Genomic DNA, 21,966 nt, shown 5'->3' on the forward strand with positions numbered 1-21,966 from the left:
GCTCTTTTAGTTCATCATTTTTCTCAGTTGCTTTAGCAACTCTGCATTCAAAATCAAGTATTTAGAGTCTCTGCTGACATTCATTTTGGCCTTTTCTTTCTTTCCTGTCTTTTTAATGACGTTTTGCTTTCTTCATGTGTGGTGTCCTTGATATAATCCCTCAACTGATCTGGTCTTCATTCACTAGTGTTCAATGCATTATATCTATTATTTAGGTTAAGATAGAGGAATCCAGGCTGTGGAAAATTCCACTGCCTCAAGAAACTTGCTTGGCATGCCCCATAGCTTTACTTTAATATCCTGATTCCATTGTTTGACACCTCCCTAGCTTTACATTAATATCCTGGTTCCCCTTTTCTTAACTGCTGTCTAGAACTAGAGGAAATCATTGGAAACTGGTTTAGGCACTATGTCAACATTCTAGATAACCTTTTAGCTCATTAAGTACCTCATACATGGTAACTTCTTCACCTCTGAGTGGAGTTTAACCATCCTTTTCTGCACATCCAGGAATTGGCAACAGGTTTTTATATAAATGCATATATAGCACTTAACCATTGGCACCACCCAGGAGTCCATATATATATACCCATTGCGGTCGAGTCAATTCCAACTTACAGGGTTGCTATGAGTAAGAATCAACTCAGCAATGGGTTTTTATATAAATATGCATTCCTAGATGGTGCAAAACGTTAAGTGCTCAACTGCTAGCTGAAAAGTTGGTGCCTCGAACCCACTCTGAGGCACATCAGAAGAGAGGCAGCCTGGTGATCTGACTATGAAAGTTCACAGCCTTGAAAACCCTATGGAGCACTTCTACTCTGCACACATGGGGTCTTCATGAATCAGAATCAACTTGACAACAACTAACTACAAACTTACATATGATGTTGTTGATGTTAGGTGCCAATGAGTTGGCTCCAACTCACAGAGACCCTATGTACAACAGAATGAAACCTCACCCAGACTTGTGTCACTGCCATTGTCACAACACATATGGAGAGGGAGAGAGATTGAATTTAAAGAATTGACTCGTGATTTGGGGGAATGGAAAGTCCAAAATCTGTAGGGCAAATGGCAGGCAGGATGTCTATGTTATAGTCTTGAAGCAGAACTCTTTCTCCCTTGGAAAACTTTCCATTTTTGCTCTTAAGGCCTTCAACTGATTGAGGTCCACCACGTTTTTCAGTGTTATCTCCTTTGCTGAAAATCAACTGATTGTAAATGTTAATGACATGTACAAAATACCTTTAGAGAAACATCTAGTGTTTCACCAAACTAGGCACCATAGCCTAGCCAAGATAACACATAAAATTAGTCATATATATATATATATATGTATGTATATGTATATATATTTGTATATATATATAATACATAAAGTTGAATTTATATATAAATTTATATAATATCCAAGTTGAATTTATATCACGTATATATATTTTTTATATATAAAGTTGTAATTTATAACTCCTTTCCTGAAATAAAACTATGATCTAGAGATTAAAAAGATTTCTTCCAAGTATTTAAGGAAGAAATGTCATCAGTTTTACATAAATTCTTCCAGGAAGATGAACACGAGTAAACACTCTACAGCTTATCTTATGAAATCAACAAAAGTTGAGTGTGCCATATTTTCTGTTGGGACCGTGGCTGATAGAGTAATTCACCACGGACGTGACCCCAGAAAACTGGTATTCAAAATGGAATGTATTAGATGAGCACAAGAATAACTACCTGGATGAAACAGTGTCTGGATAATCTGTAACCTATACTAGTATATAGTAGTATCACAATTTCTCAAATTGTCACTGATGGTAGCACAAACAAAATACCCCAAAACAAACCAAACCAAACCAAACCAAACCAAACCAAACCCACTGCTGTCAATTTTGAGTCATAGAGACACTATAGGACAGAATAGAACTGCACCATAGGGTTACCAAGGCTGTAAATCTGTATAAAAGCAGGCTGCCACATCTTTCTCCCATAGAGCGGCTGGTGGGATCAAACTGCTGACCTTTCAGTTAGGAGCTGAGCACTTTAAACACCACGCTACCAGGGCTCCTTGGATAAAGCACAGGTAGAGGAAAAGGAATTGCAATATCAAGGGGTCTCTGCTGTTAGGCAATAATAAACCCATAAAAACCAACCCCATTGCCATTAAGTCCATTCTAACTCATAGGGACCCTATAGGACAGAGTAGAACTGACCCAAAGGGTTTAGAAGGAGTGGCTAGTGCATTTGAACTGCCAACTTTTTTAAAATTTTTATTGTGCTTTAAATGAAAGTTTATAAATCAAGTCAGTCTCTCACACAAAAACTTATATACGCCCTGCTACGTACTCCCAATTGCTCTCCCCCAAATGAGACAGCCCACTCCCTCCCTCCACTCTCTCTTTTTGTGTCCATTTTGCCAGTTTCTAACCCCCCTACCCTCCCATCTCCCCTCCAGGGTGGAGATGCCAACATAGTCTCAAGTGTCCACTTGATCCAAGAAGCTCACTCCTCACTAGCACCCCTCTCCAACCCATTGCCCAGTCCAATCTCTGTCTGAAGAGTTGGCTTCAGGAATGGTTCCTGTCCTGGGCCAACAGAAGGTCTGGGGGCCATGACCACCGGGGTCCTTCTAGTCTCAGTCAGACCATTAAGTCTGGTCTTTTTATGAGAATTTGGAACTGCCTACTTTTTAGTTACCAGCTGTAGCTCTTAACCACTGTGCCACCAGGGCTCCATGGTAATAATAGTGATGATAAATATTATAGGGTGTCTTAGTTATCTAGTGCTGCTATAAGAATCACAAATGAATGGTTTTAACAAACAGTAATTTATTCTCTCACAACTTAGAAGGATAGAAGTCTGAATTCAGGGTGCTGGCTCTAGGGGAAATCTTTCTGTCTCTGTCATCTCTGGAGGAAGGTCTTTGTCTCTTTTAGCTTCTGCTCCTGGGTAATCTTCCTGTGGCTTGGCCTCTCTCTTCCCCCATCTCTGCTCTCACTTGCTTATTTAATCTCTTTTATATCTCAAAAGAGATTGACTCAAGATACATCCTAATCCTGCCTCATTAACATAACAGACATAACCCATTCACAAGTACAGTTATATCTACAGGCAGAGTTTAGAATTTACAACACATCATAAAATGGAGGATAATTACAACCGATCACAAAATAGAAGACAACCACATAATACTGGGAATCATGATCTGCCCAAGTTGACACATACTTTGGGGGGACACAATTCAATCCATGACATGGAGTACCCAAATTTGTCTTACCTCCCCAAAGAGTGCACATAGGGGAAAAGAAATTAAAAGCTATGGACATATCATTAAGAACATGCTTAGCAGAACCATGGAATCATGGAAGCTTGAAGTACTCCCTCATCTCCTAGCTGTAAAGCAGATACAACTGAGGACTGGCTGAGGATCTGATTGTAAGGATTTCATCCCAATGTACTGCAGACAAAAGTCTTAGTAATTGTATTGTACAACATGCCCGGGGTGATAACCATCCCAGTTAACCTCATCTATGGAATTCAATCTGACTTGAGATATATCCCATTTTGGAATTGTATCCTGAAAATCTGCTTCCTAGGACCACTTTTGTCTTAGTTTGTGATCCCCAGAAGCAGAGTTGGTAAAGACATTTTAAGAGTACAAAGTTTATTTAGGTGATTCCAGAAAACACTGGGAGAGGAGCTGGGAATGAAAGAGTGAAGGGAAGAAAGCCAGTAAAAAGTGTATTAATGAGCACATTACCATGAAAATAAATGCAACTCAGTCTCACCAGGGATGACCTCCAGGAGCCAGTGTCAAGTACATACCTTTGCAGTGTGTCCCTAAGTGATGAGAGAGTTGAGTATTAGTTTCTCAGTGCTGCTGTAACAGAAATACCTTAAATGGGTGGGTGTAAAAAAACAGAAATTTATTTTCTCATAGTTCAGGAGGCTAAAAGTCCAAATTCAGAGTGTGGCTCTAGGGGGAGGTCCTTCTTTCTCTACCTCAGTTTCTAATAGCTGGCAATCCTCGTTTTCTTTGCAATCTTCACGTGGCACCTATCTTCCCCTGTTTGTTTTCATGTCTCTGCTTCTCTTTTTATAACACAGTAGTAATTAAGTTTGAGACACATCCTATACCAATATGGCATCATTATCATAACAAAGAAAACCATTTTCCCAAATGAGGTTACACAAGTGTAGGGGTAGTCTTAGTTGTCTAGTGCTACTACAACAGAAATACCACAAGTGGATGGCATTAACAAAGAGAATTTATTTTCTCACAGTCTAGGAGGCTAGAAGTCTGAATTCTCACTCTGTCAACTCTGGGGAAAGGCCCTTGTCATCAATATTCCCCTGCCCTAGAGATTCTCAGCGCAGGGACCCCAGATCCAAAGGATGTGCACTCCTGGCTCTTCTTGCTTGGTGGTAATAATGAGTTCTCCCTGTCTCTCTACTCACTTGTCTCTTTTATATCTCAAAAGAGATTGACTCGGAGGTGGAGCCAAGATGGCGGAATAGACAAATGTTTCTAGTGAGCCCTCTTACAACAAAGGCCAAAAAAAACAAGTGAAATGAATATATTTATGACAAACTAGGAGCCTGAACATGAAAGGCAAGCTTAGAAAATGAACTGAGGGGCAGGGGAAGGAAGAGACGGTTCAGAAGGGGAAAGGAGTTACCAAACTTGAATCACAGGGAGCCCTCAGGCACCATTCCTGTGAATGGTGGCAGTGGACTGGTATTAGCATTCCGCCACACTTTCCTCAGGGGGAAGCAGTCAGCCACACTGTCTGCTCACACCTTTGGAACCAGAGAGGAAAGGCACGCTCAGCAAAAGCTAAGTACATGGGTATATTTTACTGTACCCCCTGCTCCCAAGCTAGCTTCAGTGGCTGATTTCCCTGGGCCTGAGATATGCCCCATTGAGCACCTAGAGCCATCCTCCCAGTCTTGGAGAAGGAAAAAATTTGCAATAGTGGGAAAAGATAATTTGCCAGCTCCACTAACCAGGGGCGCTCAGGATAGAAGTGGTTCCTATCCAGGCATAAATGGTTCACGGACTTTGAGTACCTTTCCCCTCTGCATGGATCTGTGTGGGCCTATTTCAGGAGACTAGGCCCTTGTTGGAGACTCCAACCATTTCACCTGTGTGGTGGAGAAGTGGGTGTTTGATGTTTGACATTGCTTTTCCTATTAAACAGGGTCCTCACCTACCCACATCAGAAGCCTAAGGACTGGTAGCTGCACTCAGGTCACCCAGCCACCTGCAACAGGGGTCCAAGGATAACTGGTACTTCCCAGTCCTTACAACCAAAAACATTGGGTGCCTATGGTCTGTCTGCAGAACCCACCCACCTGTATGCTCTAGGGAACAGGTAAACACTTTCCTCAGAGAAACACGGGGGACGATTCTCAGCACACTGCCTTGTTCAGAGCGTGACCCCTGCTGCAACCAAATACTAGTACCTATACCAATCACCCCTTTCCCTCTAAGACTATGGGACAGAGCCTGTACCACACACTTGATGATCAGCTACCTGGACACACAAGCTGAATTCATACAAGAAAACTGAATGGACTCCTAGACTGATATACCTGATAACAGTTCTAGCCATTTGACAACAGGATGTCAGAGAAAGGTGAAAATAATCAAGCTAGCTCACTCAAGCAGTCCATCTGGGGATATCAAAACAAAACAAAGCAAGAAGCTATAATGCAATAAGCAAACAAAAAATATACTAATACAATAACTTATAGATGGCTCAGAGACAACAGTCAATATCAAGTCACATAAAGAAACAGACCATGATCACCTCAACAAGCTCGCAAAACAAAGAATCCAGGGATCTTCTAGATGAAAGTACCTTCCTGGAATTACCAGGTGCAGAATACAAAAGAGTAATATACAGAACCCTTCAAGGCATCAGGAAGGAAATGAGGCAATATGCAGAACAAGCCAAGAAACACACAGATAAAGCAATTCAAAAAATTAAAAAGATTATTCAGGAACATAATGAAAAATTTAATGAGCTGTAAAATCCATGGACAGACAGCAATCAGAAATTCAGAAGTTTTACAATAAAATTACAAAAGCAGACAACTCAATAGAAAGTCAGAGGAGCAGAATTTAGCAAGTAGAAGCCAGAAATGAAGTTGAAGGTAAAGCACTTGGCACTAATATATTTGAAAAAAATCAGATAAAAGAATTAAACAAAATGAAGAAAACTTAAAAATCATGTGGGACTCTATCAAGAGAAATAATCTACGAGTGATTGCAGTACCAGAACAGGGAAGGATAACAGAAAATACAGAGAGAATCGTTGAAGCTTTGTTGGTAGACAACTTCCCTGATATGGTGAAAGATGAGATGATATCTATCCAAGATGCTCATCGAATGTCACATAAGGTGGAATTTAAAAGAAAGTCACCAAGACATATTATAATCAAACATGCCAAAACTAAAGATAAAGATGAAATTTTAAGAGCAGCTAGGGATAAATGAAAAGTCACCTACAAAGGAGAGTCAACAGGAATAAGCTCGGACTACTCGGCAGAAAGCATGCAGGCACGAAGGCAATGGGATGACTTATAAAAAAAAAAAAAAAAAATTGAAGGAAAAAATTGCCAACCAAGAATCTTATATCCAGCAAAACAGTCTTTCAAATTTGAAGGTGAAATTAGGAACTTCCAGATAAAAAAGAAGTTTATGGAATTCGTGAAAACAAACCAAAACTACAGGAAATACTAAAGGGAGTTCTTTGGTTAGAAAATCAATAATATCAGGTATTGACCAAATGCTAGAACTGTGGGCAGAGCAATCAGAAGTGAACCCAGACAGGGAAATCACAAAAATAAATCAAGATTAAAAAAAAAAGCTTAAAACAGGGAAACAGTGATGTTATTATGTAAAAGAAGAAAACACAAAAACAATAAAGAAGGATGGAGAAATGTAGCCATAGATCTTCCATATGGAGAGGAAGATAAGGCGATACAAAGAAACAAAAGTTAGGTTTAAATTTGGAAAAATGGGGTAAATAATAAGGTACCACAAAGGAGACAAACTATCCTTCAAATCAAAATAAAATACAAGAAAAAAATAGAGACTCAGCAGAAAAAAAAAAATCAACAACAACGAATATGAGGAAAGGACAATATATAAAGGTAATCTACTTAGCACATAAAATAATTCACCATGAACAAGTGGGATTCATACCAAGGAATGGTTCAACATTAGTAAAACAATTAATGTAATCCACCACGTAAATAAAACAAAAGACAAGAATCACATGATTTTATCAATTGATGTAGAAAAGGCGTTTGACAAAGTTCAACACCCATTCATGATAAAAACTCTCAGCAAAATAGGAATAGAAGGAAAATTCCTCAACATAATAAAGGGCATTTATACAAAGCCAAAGGCCAACAACATCCTAAATGGAGAGAGCCTGAAAGCATTCCCATTGAGATCAGAAACCAGACAAGGATGCCTTTTATCACGGCTCTTATTCAACATTGTGTTGGAGGCCCTAGCCAGAGCAATTAGGGTAGATAAAGAAATAAAGGACACCCAAATTGGTAAGGAAGAAGTAAAAGTATCTCTATTTTCAGATGACCTGATCTTATGCATAGAAAACCCTAAGGAATCCTCAAGAAAACAAGTGAAACTAATAGAAGAGTTCAGCAGAGTATCAAGATACAAGATAAACATACAAAAATCAGTTGGATTCCTCTACACCAACAAGAATAACATCAAAGAGGAAACCACCAAATCAATGCCATTTACAGTAGCCCCCAAGAAAATAAAATACTTAGGAATAAATCTTACCAGACTTATACAAAGAAAACTACAATACACTTCTGCAAGAAACCAAAAGAGACCTACATAAGTGGAAAAACATACCTTGCTCATGGATAGGAGGACTCAACATTGGGAAAATGTCAGTTCTACCCAAAGCGATCTATAGATACAATGCATTATAAAAATGTCTATTCTACCAAAAGCAATCTATAGATTTAAAGCAATTCTGATCCAAATTCCAATGACATTCTTTATTGAGATGGAGAAACAAATCACCAACTTCATATGGAAGGGAAAGAGACCCTGGATAAGTAAAGCATTACTGAAAAAGGAGAACAAAGTGGGAAGCCTTACTCTACCTGATTTTAGAACCACCACAGTAATCAAAACAGCCTGGTACAGGTACAACAACAGATACATGGACCAATGGAACAGAATTGAGAATCCAGACATAAATCCATCCACATATGAGCAGTTGATATTTGACAAAGGCCCCAAAACAATTAAATGAGGAAAAGACAGCCTTTTTAACAGATAGTGCTGGCATAACTGGATATCCTTCTGCAAAAAAATGGCACAAGACACATACATCACTCCATGTGCAAAAACCAGCTCAAAATGGAAGACCTAATATAAGATCTAAAATGATAAAGATCATGGAAGAAAAAATAGGAACAATGTTAGGAGCCTTAATACATGGCATAAACAGTATACAAAACATTATAAAGAATGCAGAAGAAAAACTAGATAAGTGGGAGCTCCTAAAAATCAAACACCTATGCTCATCCAAAGACTTCACCGAAAGAGTAAAAAGACTATCTACAGGCTGGGAAAAAGGTTTTAGCTATGACATTTCCTATCAGCGCATGATCCCTAAAATCTTCGTGATTCTGCAAAAACTCAACTGCAAAAGGACAAATAACCCAATTAAAAAATGGGCAAAAGATATGAACAGACGCTTCTCTAAAGAAGACATTCAAGTAGCTAACAGATACATGAAGAAATGCTCACAATCATTAGCCGTTAGAGAAATGTAAATCAAAACTACAATGAGATTTCATCTCTCTCCAACAAGGCTGTCATTAATCCAAAAAATCACAAAACAATAAATGCTGAAGAGGCTGTGGAGAGATTGGAACACTTATATACTGCTGGTGTGAATGTAAAATGGTACAACCACTTTGGAAATCAATTTGGTGCTTCCTTAAAAAGCTAGAAATAGAACTACCATGCGATCCAGAAATCCCACTCCTTGGAATATATCCTAGAGAAATAAGAGCTTTTACACAAACAGATATATGCACACCCATGTTCATTGCAGCACTGTTTACAATAGCAAAAAGATGGAAGCAACCAAGGTGCCCATCAACAGATGAATGGATAAATAAATTATGGTGTATTCACAAAATGGAACACTACACATCGCTAAAGAACAGTGATGAATCTGTGAAACATTTCATAACATGGAGGAATCCGGAAGGCATTATGCTGTGTGAAATTAGTCAGCTGCAAAAGGACTAATATTGTATAAGACCACTATTATAAGATCTCAAGAAATACTTTAAACAGAGAAGAAAATATTCTTTGATGGCAACGAGAAGGGCGAGGGAGGGAGGGAGGGTGGGAGAGGGGTATCCACTAATTAGATTGTAGATAAGAACTACTTTAGGTGACAAGAAAGACAACACACAATACAGGCAAAGTCAGCACAACCAGGCCAAACGAAAAGCAAAGAAGTTTCCAGAATAAACTGAATGCTTCAAAGGCCAGTGTAGCAGGGGTAGGGGTTTAGGGACCATGGTTACAGGGGACATCTAAGTCAATTTGCTTAATAAAATCTATTAAGAAAACACTCTGCATCCCACCTTGGAGAGAGGTATCTGAGGTCTTACACGCTAGCAAGCAGCCATCTAAGATGCACCAATTGGTCTCAGCCCACCTAGGTCAAAGGAGAATGAAGAACACCAAGGACACAAGGTAACTGTGAGCCCAAGAGGCAGAAAGGGCCACATAAACCAGAAACTACATCAGCCTGAGACCAGAAGAACTAGATGGTGCCCGGCTACAACCGATGACTGCCCTGACAGAGAATGCAACAGAGAACCCCTGAGGGAGCAAGAGAGCAGTGGGATGCAGACCCCAAATTCTCGTAAAGAGGCCAGACTTAATGGTCTGACTGAGACTAGAAGGACCCCGGTGATTATGGCCCCCAGGCCTTCTGTTGGCCCAGGACAGGAACCATTCCCAAAGCCAGCTCTTCAGACAGAGATTGAACTGGGCAATTGGTTGCATAGGGATGCTGGTGAGGAATGAGCTTCTTGGATCAGGTGGACACTTGAGACTATGTTGGCATCTCCTGCCTGGAGGGGAGATGAGAGGGTAGAAAGGGTTAGAAGCTGGCGAAATGGACATGAAGAGAGAGAGTGGAGTGAGGGAGTGGGTTTTCTCATTTGAGGGAGAGCAACTGGGAGTATGTAGCAAGGTGTATATAAGTTTTCTTGTGAAAGACTGACTTGATTTGTAAACCTTCACTTAAAAAGCACAATAAAAATTAAAAAAAATAAATAAAGAGAGACTTATTGGAAGGAACTGGCTTATGGAATTGTGGACTCTGGCTAGGCACATCTGAAATTTGCAGGGCAGACCATCAAGAAAGACATGCTGGAAATCTAGGGCCTGATCCAAAGCTGCTATTGTTGTTAGTTGCCGTTAAGTTAGCTCCAACTCATGGTGACCTTACACATAACAGAACAAAGCCTTGCCCAGTCCTGCACCGTGGGCACGTTACAGGGCAAGGCTTCCCAGCTTGGAACTAAGCCCTGCCTAGCCTCCTGCCTTCAACTGACCAAGAAACCAGAAGAGGCTCAGAGATTCCACATGAACAAAGGTTTATTAGCAGTAGAAAGAAAGGGAAGGCTCACAAGTGGTAACAGAGAGGGTCCAAGCAATGCTAGCCTCTGTTCCCCTGAACAAAGGTTTTTCTGGGGCTTATATGGGTTTGGCAAGAATAATAATGAATATTCAGTAGGTTTCTTTTAAGGGGCAGATAATTCTCAGAATGGCAGTGCATACTAACTAGTTTGCACGCCCATCTGGAATTCAAGATAGAACATGTAGCAAAGGCTACTGGAACTGGGTGGCAGGACTTATTATGGGACATAGTGCCTGTGTAGTCCCTCCCTGTGGTGCCAGTTAGATTCCTGTCACAGGTACTTGCATCAAGTGGAGGTCATCTGTCAGTCACCTTGTGAATGTCTGCACATGCTCCAGGGACCAGATACGGCCAGTCCTTCTGAAAGACATCTTACAAGGGAGTACATTGTTTGTTCTTCCCTTATCGCACATTCCAGGATGGGGCTTTTAAGTCATTAGCCGAGCACACAATTTTTGTAAGTAAGTTGCAGGTGTTGCAGGGTTCCTTGCCTAGGGGCTCAGTCCCTGTTTCTTGCCTATCTCAGGCAGACTTTCTTCTTCAAGGAATCCTCAGCTCTGATCTGAAGACCTTTCAACTGATTCAGTCTGGCTCACCCAGCTAAAAGTCTCCCTTAAAGTCAACTGAAGATGGAGTTTAATCACATCTGCCAAATACCTTCACAGCAACAGATTGAAGAACTGGGGACTGGAGCCTATCCAAGGTGACACATTAAAACTGACCATCATAGGAACCACTGTAGAAAGATAGAAAAATCACTGAGCAGGGACCATTAAAGGGAGCTGGTAACAACATCTATTGAAGGCTCTAGATATAAAGGAGATCAAACAAGCAAGCAAGCAAGCAAGCAAGCAAGCAGAGATAGGGAAACATAGGTGCCATCCCACATGAAGATCACCAAGGAGACAAGAAATAGAAGCTGAAGAGACAAGGACTTTCTCCCAGAGCTGACTTAGGACACACCCTACACTAGTACTGTCTCATTGACATAACAAAGAAAACTCATTCCCAAATGAGAGTATAGCCAGAAGTACAGGGGTTAGGATTTACAACACATATTTTGAGTAACACAATTCAATCCATAACAGACCAACCTTACTCCAGTATGACCTCATGTTATCTGTTAACATCTTCAAAGACTCTATTTCCAAAAAAGGTCACATTCAAAGGTACTGGGGTTAAAAAAAAAAAAAAAAACCAAAAAAGACTTCAATATTCCTTTTTGGGCAGCACAATCTAAACCAATAAATAATAGTCTACCCCAGATATTTTACAACTTAAGTACTGAAACATAAGATAAATCTCTACTAATGCATCTTACGTGAGAAGTAGAGGAAAGAAAGGGTGAAGAAAAGAAAAGAAAGGAAAGAATTACAGACATACTCTATTTTGGTCCCATTGTGTAGCCACAACCCAATTACCTCCCTAGGTAATTGGTTTAGTCAGGATTGATTACCCCAGCTAGTAGAGTAACTCCTCTTTTTTTTTTTTTGCCTGTTGGTCTATTAATATGAGGAATGCAAAGTTTCCAGAAGAGAGTGTCTACTTCCAGTTTAATGGAACCATTGCTATGTCCCCTGGTAGAAGCACTCTCCCATAGGTAATTAAAACCACAATATCAGGATCCAAAGCTGGCAGGAACAGAATTCAAGATCCATGTAGGTTAAAACTCCATTTTTGGTACAAATTTCTATTTTGGTTATTTTTTACTGCATAACAAACCACTCTAAACTTAGTGACTTTAAAAAATATATATACTATCATTTTGACTTGGCTTAGCTTGGGATTCTAACCTGGGGCTTCTCATGTGGTAATAGTGAGGTTTTGGTTGGAACTGGAGTCATCTGATGGCTTAAATGGGCTGGAAGATCCAAAATGGTTTGCTCAAATAGCTGGTGGTTGATGCAGGTTGGTAGCTGGGAGTTCAGAGAGAATAACTGAATGGAGTGTCTACATGTGGCCTCTTCATAGGGCTGGGGCTTCTCACGACATGGCAGCTGAGTTCTGAGTAGGAACACCCAAGTGTTAGTGTTCCAAGAGGCAGGATTTGCTACACCTGGAAATTGCACAGCCTCGCTTCTGTCTTGTTACATTGATCAGAGCAAACCCAAGCCCCACTGAAAATAAAGGATGCTGAGAAGTGTCACAGACACATTGCCTAAAAGCTTGTGGTGGGAGAGACAACTGTTGCCAAATTTGGGAAATGGAATTGGCCACATTTATAAATGTTTAAAGTAGCTCTGTTTATAAAGGCAAAGTCCTGGGAACAATCCAAAACCATATGTATGACAAAAATTAAATAAAATCAAATCTCCAAAGATTCTTTTTATAAATAAGATTTACAGGTTTCAGAGATTAGGAGATGATATTTTGGGGGCCACCATTCAGCCCACTATACCTACTCAGATATCATTACAGACACACTATATTGAAACAATATTAAAATTGGAAAATACCAAATAGTGGCAAAAATGTAGATCACCTAGAACTGCTAATAAAATTTTAAATTTGTAAAATCTTTTGGGATGTTTAATATTTTCTAATATAGTTGAACAAATTCAGACCATAAAGGATTCACTCCTAGGTACACACTCTAAGGAATTTCATGTACAGGCACACCACAAGAAACATGTGAGAACCTTCATATAACAATGTTTTAATGGCCAAAAAATGGACGATAAAACTAAAAATTCTATAAACAGTAGGATGTATAAATATACTGTGGCATATGCATTAATTTAACTAAAGTGAGAATGAGTAACAAAATATAAATACCTTTTTAGCATGAATGATTCTTGCAAACATAACGTTGAAAGAAACACGTCACAAAAGAGTATATACAGTATAATTCCCTTTACATAAAGTTAACAAATAGAGTAAACTAAAACATATTTGTTTGGGGATATATAATAGAGGTAAAATTCTAAAAGTGGGGACTTCCACATATGACCACTTTGGAGTAACTGGCACTGGTATTGATCTTCTATAGTAAACCCTTCAGGTCACTGTGGTATCACTGAACTGACATGAGATTGTAGTTTGGAGAGTGCAAAATGGTTGGAATAAGTAGCAGAGAGCACTGGAGAGGAGGGAACAACACAGAAAAAAAAAAAAAAAAAGCTCCAGGAATATATATGTGGATGTGATTGAGACTGTTAATGAAAACTAAACTGCACATGTAAAGAGTGTAACTCTATACATTTGGGAAAAGTACTCCTAGGAATCTGTAAGTTGAAAAATCCCCAGAGCATACACATGTCTGGGAGACATTGGAGTTTGATCCGGACAGAGCGCAAAGGCCACTGTTAATACCCAAGGCGTTCAATAGACACCTCAGAATGGTCACACTTTAGTAGTAGACCTGCTTGCCCAAAGTTCAATAGTCATGAAATCAATCAACAAAGCCTACACACCGTAATATCTGCAATATCCATCACCCAGTCAAAAATTACTAGATAGGCATATATGCAGGAAAATGTAGCCCATAACGAGGAGAAAATTGGTGAACAGAACATGTCCAGAAGTGAAACAGATGATGCAATTAACTATGATAAATAACTGGAAGAATTTTTAGAAGATCATATACATAATAATAAAGAAATAAAAAATAAAACATGTAAGCAAAAGCCAATAGAATTTCTAGAGCTGAAAAATGCAATATCTGAAAGATAAAATTCATTCATACAGTAAGAAATAAAATATGCAAAATGAAGTACAGAAAGAAAAAAGAATAAAATAAAAATGAAAAGAGACTCAAGAATCCATAAAACAATAGCAAGCAATATATTTTATAGGAAATTGGCAAAGGAAACAGAAAAATCCCCATTAGAGTTGGAGATTTCAACTTTCTCATTAAATGATAAAACAATCAGACAGGAGGAAACAATGCATGGAGTATAATTATATTTTTATGAAATTCTAAAACAGACAAAACTTATCCATAGTAACAGAAAGAAGTTCAATGTTTGTGTGGAGCTGGGAAGTGAGGACTGACTACAAAGGTGTATGAGAGAACTTTCTGGGATGACAAAAATGTTTGATATCCTAAATGTGGTAGTGGTGACATGGGGAATACCTAAAAAAAGAAAGGTAAAGTGGGTAATGACTGTCACAAAAATTCAGACAGTGATTGCCTCCCTGAAAACAGGCAGTCAGATGTGCTTAGAGTGGGCTACACTGGATCTTCTTTTACTGTCAAGATTCTAGTTCTTAAACTCAAAGATTTATAATTATTCTTTTGACTTTGTATATTTGTTATGCATGCTCTTTTGTACGTGCCGTAATTCACAAATTTTATGTATTTTTAATCAGAGTAATGAATTTGTGAAGATATTTTCTCTGTAGAAAATAGAGAGGTATTATAATTTTTATATATGTGAATGTCCTGATTGGATTCACGCTTACTTCAGGAAAGTTACTTTGTTAGTAAGTGAAAAATATATTGGAACATTGAGAGAACAGAGGCAGAGAGACCAAGAGAAAAGAAACTACTATAGGATGAAAGGAAAAAGGTTCCAAATTAATGCTCTTCTAGTCCCCTTGAGGAAGGCTTCCAAAATCTAATGATTGTGCTGCCCATTGTTCTCCATTCCCTTTGTATTAGATGTCTATCACTGTGTAACAAGTCACAAACTTAGCAGCTAAAGCAACCACATTTATCTTCTCGTAGTTTCTGTGGGTCAGGAGCCTCAGAAAGGCTTAGCTGGGTCATCTGCTCAAAATCTCACCAGGCTGCAATCAGGAATCAGTCAAGGCTGTGGTCTCATCAGAGGCTCAAATGGGGAAAGATCCATTTCCAAGCACCCTCAGTTGTTGACAGAATTTATCTCCTTGCAGCTAAGGAATGAGGTCCCCATTCTCTTGCCAGATGCAGCTGTGGGTATCTCCCAGATCCTAGTGGCCCCCCAGTTCCTTGCCAGGTGGTCCTCTTACAGGCCCTCTCACAATGTGCCAGCTGACTTCTTCAAAGCCAATGGAAGACTCTGTCTCTCCAATTTGCTAAGAAAGAGTCTTACGTAATGTAATGTTATCATAGGAGTGACTATTCCCTCACTTTTTCCATATAACATAACTGAAGGAGTTTTATGGAATAATAACGTTTGTATTTGTGGGTGTAATCCTGTTTGGGAATAAGGTTTTCTTTGTTATGCTAATTAGATCATATCACTGTACAGTATGTCCTAAACATAATCACTTCTGAGTAATATAAACAGAAGCATAGACTCAGAGACATTATAGGACGTCATAAGGAAGACAGAGTCCATGTGAGAACTGTCCACAAGTAAAGGAACCAAGGAATGCCTGGGGCTACTGACAAGGAAGAAATTGACACGCTCAAGATCCTGACTCAGGTTTTCAGCCTCCAGAGCTGAGAGAAACTTAATTTTTGTTCTTTAAAGCCACCCATTTGTGGCATTTCTTAGCAGTACTAGGAAGCTCAGACACCATCTTACTCAAAAGTCCTGCCCACACTCAAGGGGAAGGGATTATACAAGGCATGTGCACTGGGAGGTGGGAAATTTAGTACCGTTTTTTCCCAATTTTCCCAGCCACACTCTGGACCCATACTCATGATGGATGCTGAATGGAATACTACTCAGTTTACAGATAGACATAACCCATGCCCTTAAGATTCATGAGTTCATGGGGCTGTAGTCCAGAATTCTTTTTTAATCTATAAACCCCCTTATGTAAGCCTACTTCACACCCAGAAAATGCGAAGCTGCGGTGCCACTTTTATCATGTAAGATGATGATTGTACTATCTCTGTCTATCTGCACCAAGAGGCCTCCTGCTGCTGTCCATGGTGCGACTTTAGTTGGCCCTGGTGATGATGGTTCTGAACTGCTATCCATGCTCCTGCTTTTGTTTGTCTGTACAGCGTATTTTAATAATAGGACCACTTTTGATAGACTTCTCCCAATTGATTATTTTAATGGTGTTATCCATGGTTCTGATATTTTGTAAGCATTACTCTATAATTGGGTGCAAATGTCAAAGGCAATTCTTGAAAGGTACAATCAATTTGGTAAATATCAAAATATAATTACAGTAACCTGTGTGTTTCTCCAGGAACTGGTCCCTCCTGATAACATGACCAAAAACCAGTCACTGGAGAAGGAATCATGCTCGGTAAAGTACAGGGTCAGTGAAGAAGAGGAAGATGATCAACAAGATTGATTGACACAGTGGCTGCAACAATCGGTGAAAACATAACAATGATTGTGAGGATGGTGAAGGAATGGACAGTGTTTCCTTCTGTTGTACATACACTCACTATAAGTCAGAATCAACTCGACAGCATCTAACAACAATAACTTGTATCTATACTTCTAGTCCCTGTATGGAATAAGCAGTTAATGTTTTCCGTTGCTACCTGAAAGGTTGGAACTCTGAGTCCACACAGAGGTACCTTGAAAGAAAGGACTGCCAAGTATATTTCTAAAATTTTAGCACAGTTAAAACATTATGGAGCACGGTTCTACTCTAATACACATGGGGTTCTCATGAGTCAGAATTGACTCAGTAACAGCTGGCTAACTGGTTTATGTCTATATTCACATTTTAAATTAATAAAGATTAGAAAAGGTTAGGGCAGCCAGAGAAATATAAATATGCTGAAAATTCTGTTGTTGAGATTATAAAAAGGATACTGTTCAATTTTCAAAGTTGATAAGTACGGAAACAAATCTTTGATGTTTCTTTAGAATGTACAAGTACCATATTTACATCATACTTGGATAACAATACACAATTGTCTTAAGCTGGGTTCTCTAGGGAAACAAAGTCAGTGACCAAAAGGACAGAGTAGAACTGCCCCATATGGTTTCTGAGACTGCAGAGGCTGACAAATCCAAAGATCAGCAGATGAAGTGCTAGCTCAAGTCCCAAAGCCCAGAGGTCAAATGAACCGGAGCCAGCTAGAAGATCCAGCATGAGCAAAAGCCTGCGAGCTTTATCACAAAATCCTCCTATTTTGGAAGCAGTCCAAGGAAACTCCCTTTTGACTTATTGGCTACTCACAGTAGATCTCATCATGGAGGTGATTACATCATCAAATAACTGCAAACTGCATCATAACTGCCAAACCACTGTGAATCAGCCCAGCCAAGTTGGCACACAATCTTAAAAATCACAACAAGGAAGATGCTCCCTAGAGCAGAAGCAGGGCCTAATAAAAGAATAATTGAGATACCCAAGGTAGGGACCTTCACATTGCCTGCCCAGCAGGATATCACAATTTCCATAAATCATGTGTGTCTTCTACTCTTGTTAATTGCCATTTTTCTAACCCTTTCTCATCACTGTATATTGTTTCAGTTACAGGGTGAAGGGTATAATTTCTTGTTTATATCATAGTTCAGAGGATCACAGGACACCATAGAGAACCTAATGGAAATAATTGAACACATCACTTATACATCTTGGGCTTTGAGTTCTTTGTTATACAGTGGAAAATGCAGTATCTGAAAGGTAAAATTGACTTGAACACAAAGAGAAAAAAGTATCCAAAATGAAGCACAGAGAGAATAAAGACGGAAATAAAAATTAAAGAAGATGCAGTAACACATACAACAACAGCAAGAAGTTAAAATACATTTCCAAGACCCCCACTCTGGGACAAGCTCTGGCCAGAGAAATGTCAGCAATCATATATCATTTCCGGTCCAGGACCCTAAAACATCCTCTGGGACCCACTAGTTGGAAAGAAACTGGGGCCCGGAGTGACTGTCCCCACCCATGATGACTGCCTTAGGCCAAAGTGTGAGCATAAATAACTGAATGAAATATCAAGCCGCTGGGTCTTGGAGGCATTATTCAATATCAGTTGGACTAGAGCAATGACAAAATAAGTCACACTGAGCTCTTGAATCATCTGAGCTCTCTGCAGAAGACATACTAGAGTGATAGTCAAAGAATAAAAAGGGTCATCAGCCCATAAGAACAAGGAAATTTTAGAAGAGATAACAGGTAACAAATTTTCTTACAGTAGAAAGCAATGGGAAAGGTTTCCTGGGTTATTATCAGGCCTATTGAGGATTTGTGTCTCTCATACCCGAAAAAGAGGTATGCTGAAGTCCCAGCCCCTGTACCTATAAATGTGACCTTGTTTGAATATAGAGTCTTTCTTTTGGTACATCAGTGATTTTTCAGGCTTTTAGCCTCCAGAACTGTGAAACAATAAACTTCTGTTCTTTAAAGCCACTTACTTGTGGGTTTTTTTTTTTTATTCTGGCAGCATAAGGTAACTAAGACCTGAGATGGCAGAAAGTAAAGACCTGCAAAGAATAGGGCATGTGAGAAAAGAAACAAGTAAATTCATCCTGGAAAAGATCATGAGTGGAGGGTGGCAAGTACTTCTGAAGTCCAGGGCAAAGAAAAAAATCTAAAAACTGTTTAAAAGAATTTATAAAGAGTAACTGAGCATCTGGAGACCCTCCCACCACCTTATTATCCACCCTGGAAAGAGATGGAGATTGATTCTGTGGGGAGATTTTCCTGTGGGAACAGGACTCAGGGAATCTGGTAGACATCAGGGAGAGAGGAGAGGTACGAGATAGTAAATAAGGTCACTGAGCGAACCATCAGGCCACAATCCTTTTGTTGTTGCCCAGAACACTGGAAACAAGGTCAATCTCCAAAAAGAAAAGACCTACTGATGTTAAGATTTGGAGTTTACCAACAAAAATGTGAATTCCCACCTAATCGCACTAGTTAAACCAACTGGTCAACAAACCCCACTCACAGAGCATTCAATCATGATTTTAGTGATGCTCCATTCCTAAAACAAATGAAAGACAGCATCTCCAGGCATTTGAGGAAATCTTTTAGCATGAAAAACAAACAGGAAATAGACATAATTCAGGAAACAAAAGAAAACTTCCAAAAAGCTACCAATAATATATACCCAGGTAGTTGTTGCATTCATAAAGCAAGAGTGAGGTGATGAAAGAGAACATACATAGAAAGAGATCTTGAACATAAAATCTCTGTTAGCAAAAAATTTAAAACTTCAAATGAAGCACTTGAAGATAGTGTGTAAAAAGAATTAAAAAAAAAAAGAGTTGTAAAGTGAGAAAGTTAAAACATCTAAATAATAGACATTCTCCAGAGGAATTGGAGGAGAAGGGATTGTTAAATAAACAATACCTGAAAATGTCCCAGAACCAAGAACAAGAGTTTCCATACAGTGAGGCGCAAGGAGTAGCCAGTACAATAAAAGAAAAAGATCCACAAAAGAGACACTAGTACCCCAGGGTTCACTGCAGCGTTATTCACAATAGCCAAAAGAGGAAACAACTCCAGTGCCCCTCAATGGATGGATGTACTAATAAAATGTGGTTCATGCATAAAAGGGAATATCATTCAGCCATGAAAAGGAATGCTGGTGCATGAGGTGAAACGGAGGAACCTTAAAAACATGATGCCAAATGAAATAAGCCAGACACAAAAGGACAGATACTGTCTGATTCTATTTACATGCAATGTCTGTAATAGTCAAATTCAGAGAGAGAGAAAGTAGATTAGCGGTTACGAGGGACAATAGGGAGGGGAGAACAGGGAGTAATTGCTTAATGCGGGTGCTGAGTTTCTGTTTGGAGTGAAGAAAAAAATTTAGAAATGGATAGTGGTGATGGTTGGACCGCATCAAAAATGTAATTAATGTCACTGAAATAAACACTTAAAATTCTTAAGACGGCAAATTTTATGTTATATGTATTTTGCCGTGAGAAAACAAAAATTAAATATAAAAGTAAAGCATGGTGATATTTCAAAATACCATAGATAAAAATAAAAGATTCTAACAGCTGTCATTAAGAAAACATAAGGTCAGGAAGCGAACTGCCCCACTCCTCCCATTACTCCTCCTGGGCCTTCAGTCCCCTATCCTACCCCGCCTCTACCCTGGAAATGGAATGATCCTTACCTGATGGATTTGTTTGGGTTCAGAAGGTGGCCTCCTCTGCACACAGCTGCCTTTTGCCCAACAGACTGGACAAACCTATGTCACCACATATTCAGTATCAGGAAGCATATTGTCGCTGCACTTACGAGCACATCCTCTAATCCAGTTCTTGTTAGAAATAAAGCTGACCTTCATCAGTCTCAACTTTTCTCCTAGAACTCAAGTAAGAGAAAGGAAGTATATTGTGTTGAGTATCTCTCAACTCCAACAACATATAAAAGATAAAATAAAAACCAAACCTATTGCTTTCAAGTCAATTTCAACTGATGGCTACCTCATGTATGACAAAGTAGAACTGTTCCATAGCGTTTACTGGGCTACAATCTTAACAGGCTGCTAACTGAAATGTTGCCGGTTAGAACCCACCCAGCATTTCCTCAGGAGAAAGACTTATCAATCTGCTTCTGAAGATTACAGCCTAGAAAACCCCATAAAGAAGTCCTACTCTGTCACTTGAGATCACTATGAGTTGGAATCGACAGCACCTAACAATATCAACAATCTTAGTAGGAGTAGTTTGTCAGGGCTTTCTTTCTCAACGCTGCTGGCTGGGATCAAACTACCAACCTTTAGGTTAGCAGCCAATGATTGTAAACTAAGCTCCCATATAAATGTTAAATGAAGCATAATTACCTCAAAGTAGAAACTAGGACACAACGAAAAACAGTTCAAAAAAAAAATCTGAATAAAAATTATTTTCAACTTAAAATTCAACATCCTGTTAAACTGAATAAAATGTGAAGGCAAAACAAAGATATTCTCAGGCATGTAAGACCTCAGAAATTTTTCCTTCTGGTCATACTTCTTCAAAAAGCTATTAAAGGGTGTGCACCAACAAAATCACAAGTAAATCAAGGATAAAGAAGACACGGGTTTGAGAGAGCCAGGGATCCAAAACAGGAGAGAAAGGAAAGGAAACTCCTGGATGATGATGGAGTGAAGTCAAGGGTAGTACTCAGTTATTGGGCCTAGAAAGTGACCAACCCAAAACAGAAGTAGGATTATGGGGAGTCCATGTAAAAGTGCTCCCAGGGGGAAAGAAAATGAAGTATGTTCCTGGTAGATGTCTTTATGAGTTGGAATATATTGAGAGAGGAAATCAATTGTCCTGTCAGAAAGTTTGATAAAGAATAGGTGAAAGGTATAGAAAACTGAGACAGTGGGGGAATAAAAAAATTCTTAAGTCTATGGGGAATAAGAAGTTATATATAAGACATCCAATTTAAGAACACCTGCATAAAAAGTCCCTGCACTGTACAAATGGTTAAC

The 21,966-nt window shown here is 39.2% G+C and overlaps 1 long non-coding RNA gene and 3 gene segments (V, D, J or C); 3 read left to right on the forward strand and 1 right to left on the reverse strand.

The window, feature by feature from the left end:
* Positions 1-21,966, forward strand: part of LOC104846689 (immunoglobulin heavy constant gamma 1-like) — an 868,336-nt gene that overhangs the window by 823,322 nt on the left and 23,048 nt on the right.
* LOC104846692 (immunoglobulin heavy constant gamma 1-like) overlaps positions 1-21,966 on the forward strand; it is a 398,675-nt gene that overhangs the window by 70,189 nt on the left and 306,520 nt on the right.
* The window catches only part of LOC135228350 (immunoglobulin heavy constant gamma 1-like), a 441,642-nt gene that overhangs the window by 69,174 nt on the left and 350,502 nt on the right, over positions 1-21,966 (forward strand).
* The window catches only part of LOC135228353 (uncharacterized), a 57,562-nt gene that overhangs the window by 30,951 nt on the left and 4,645 nt on the right, over positions 1-21,966 (reverse strand). For 2 of the 4 annotated variants that reach the window (XR_010318812.1, XR_010318811.1), the window contains exon 2: positions 20,659-20,855. This is a non-coding gene — a long non-coding RNA (uncharacterized LOC135228353). Of the gene's footprint in view, positions 1-11,960; positions 12,735-20,658; positions 20,856-21,966 lie in introns of those variants that run through there. The other 2 variants (XR_010318813.1, XR_010318814.1) reach the window with 2 other exon arrangements.

Source organism: Loxodonta africana, chromosome 21, assembly GCF_030014295.1.
Source record: "Loxodonta africana isolate mLoxAfr1 chromosome 21, mLoxAfr1.hap2, whole genome shotgun sequence".
In the NCBI taxonomy this organism is placed as follows: Eukaryota; Metazoa; Chordata; class Mammalia; order Proboscidea; family Elephantidae; genus Loxodonta; species Loxodonta africana.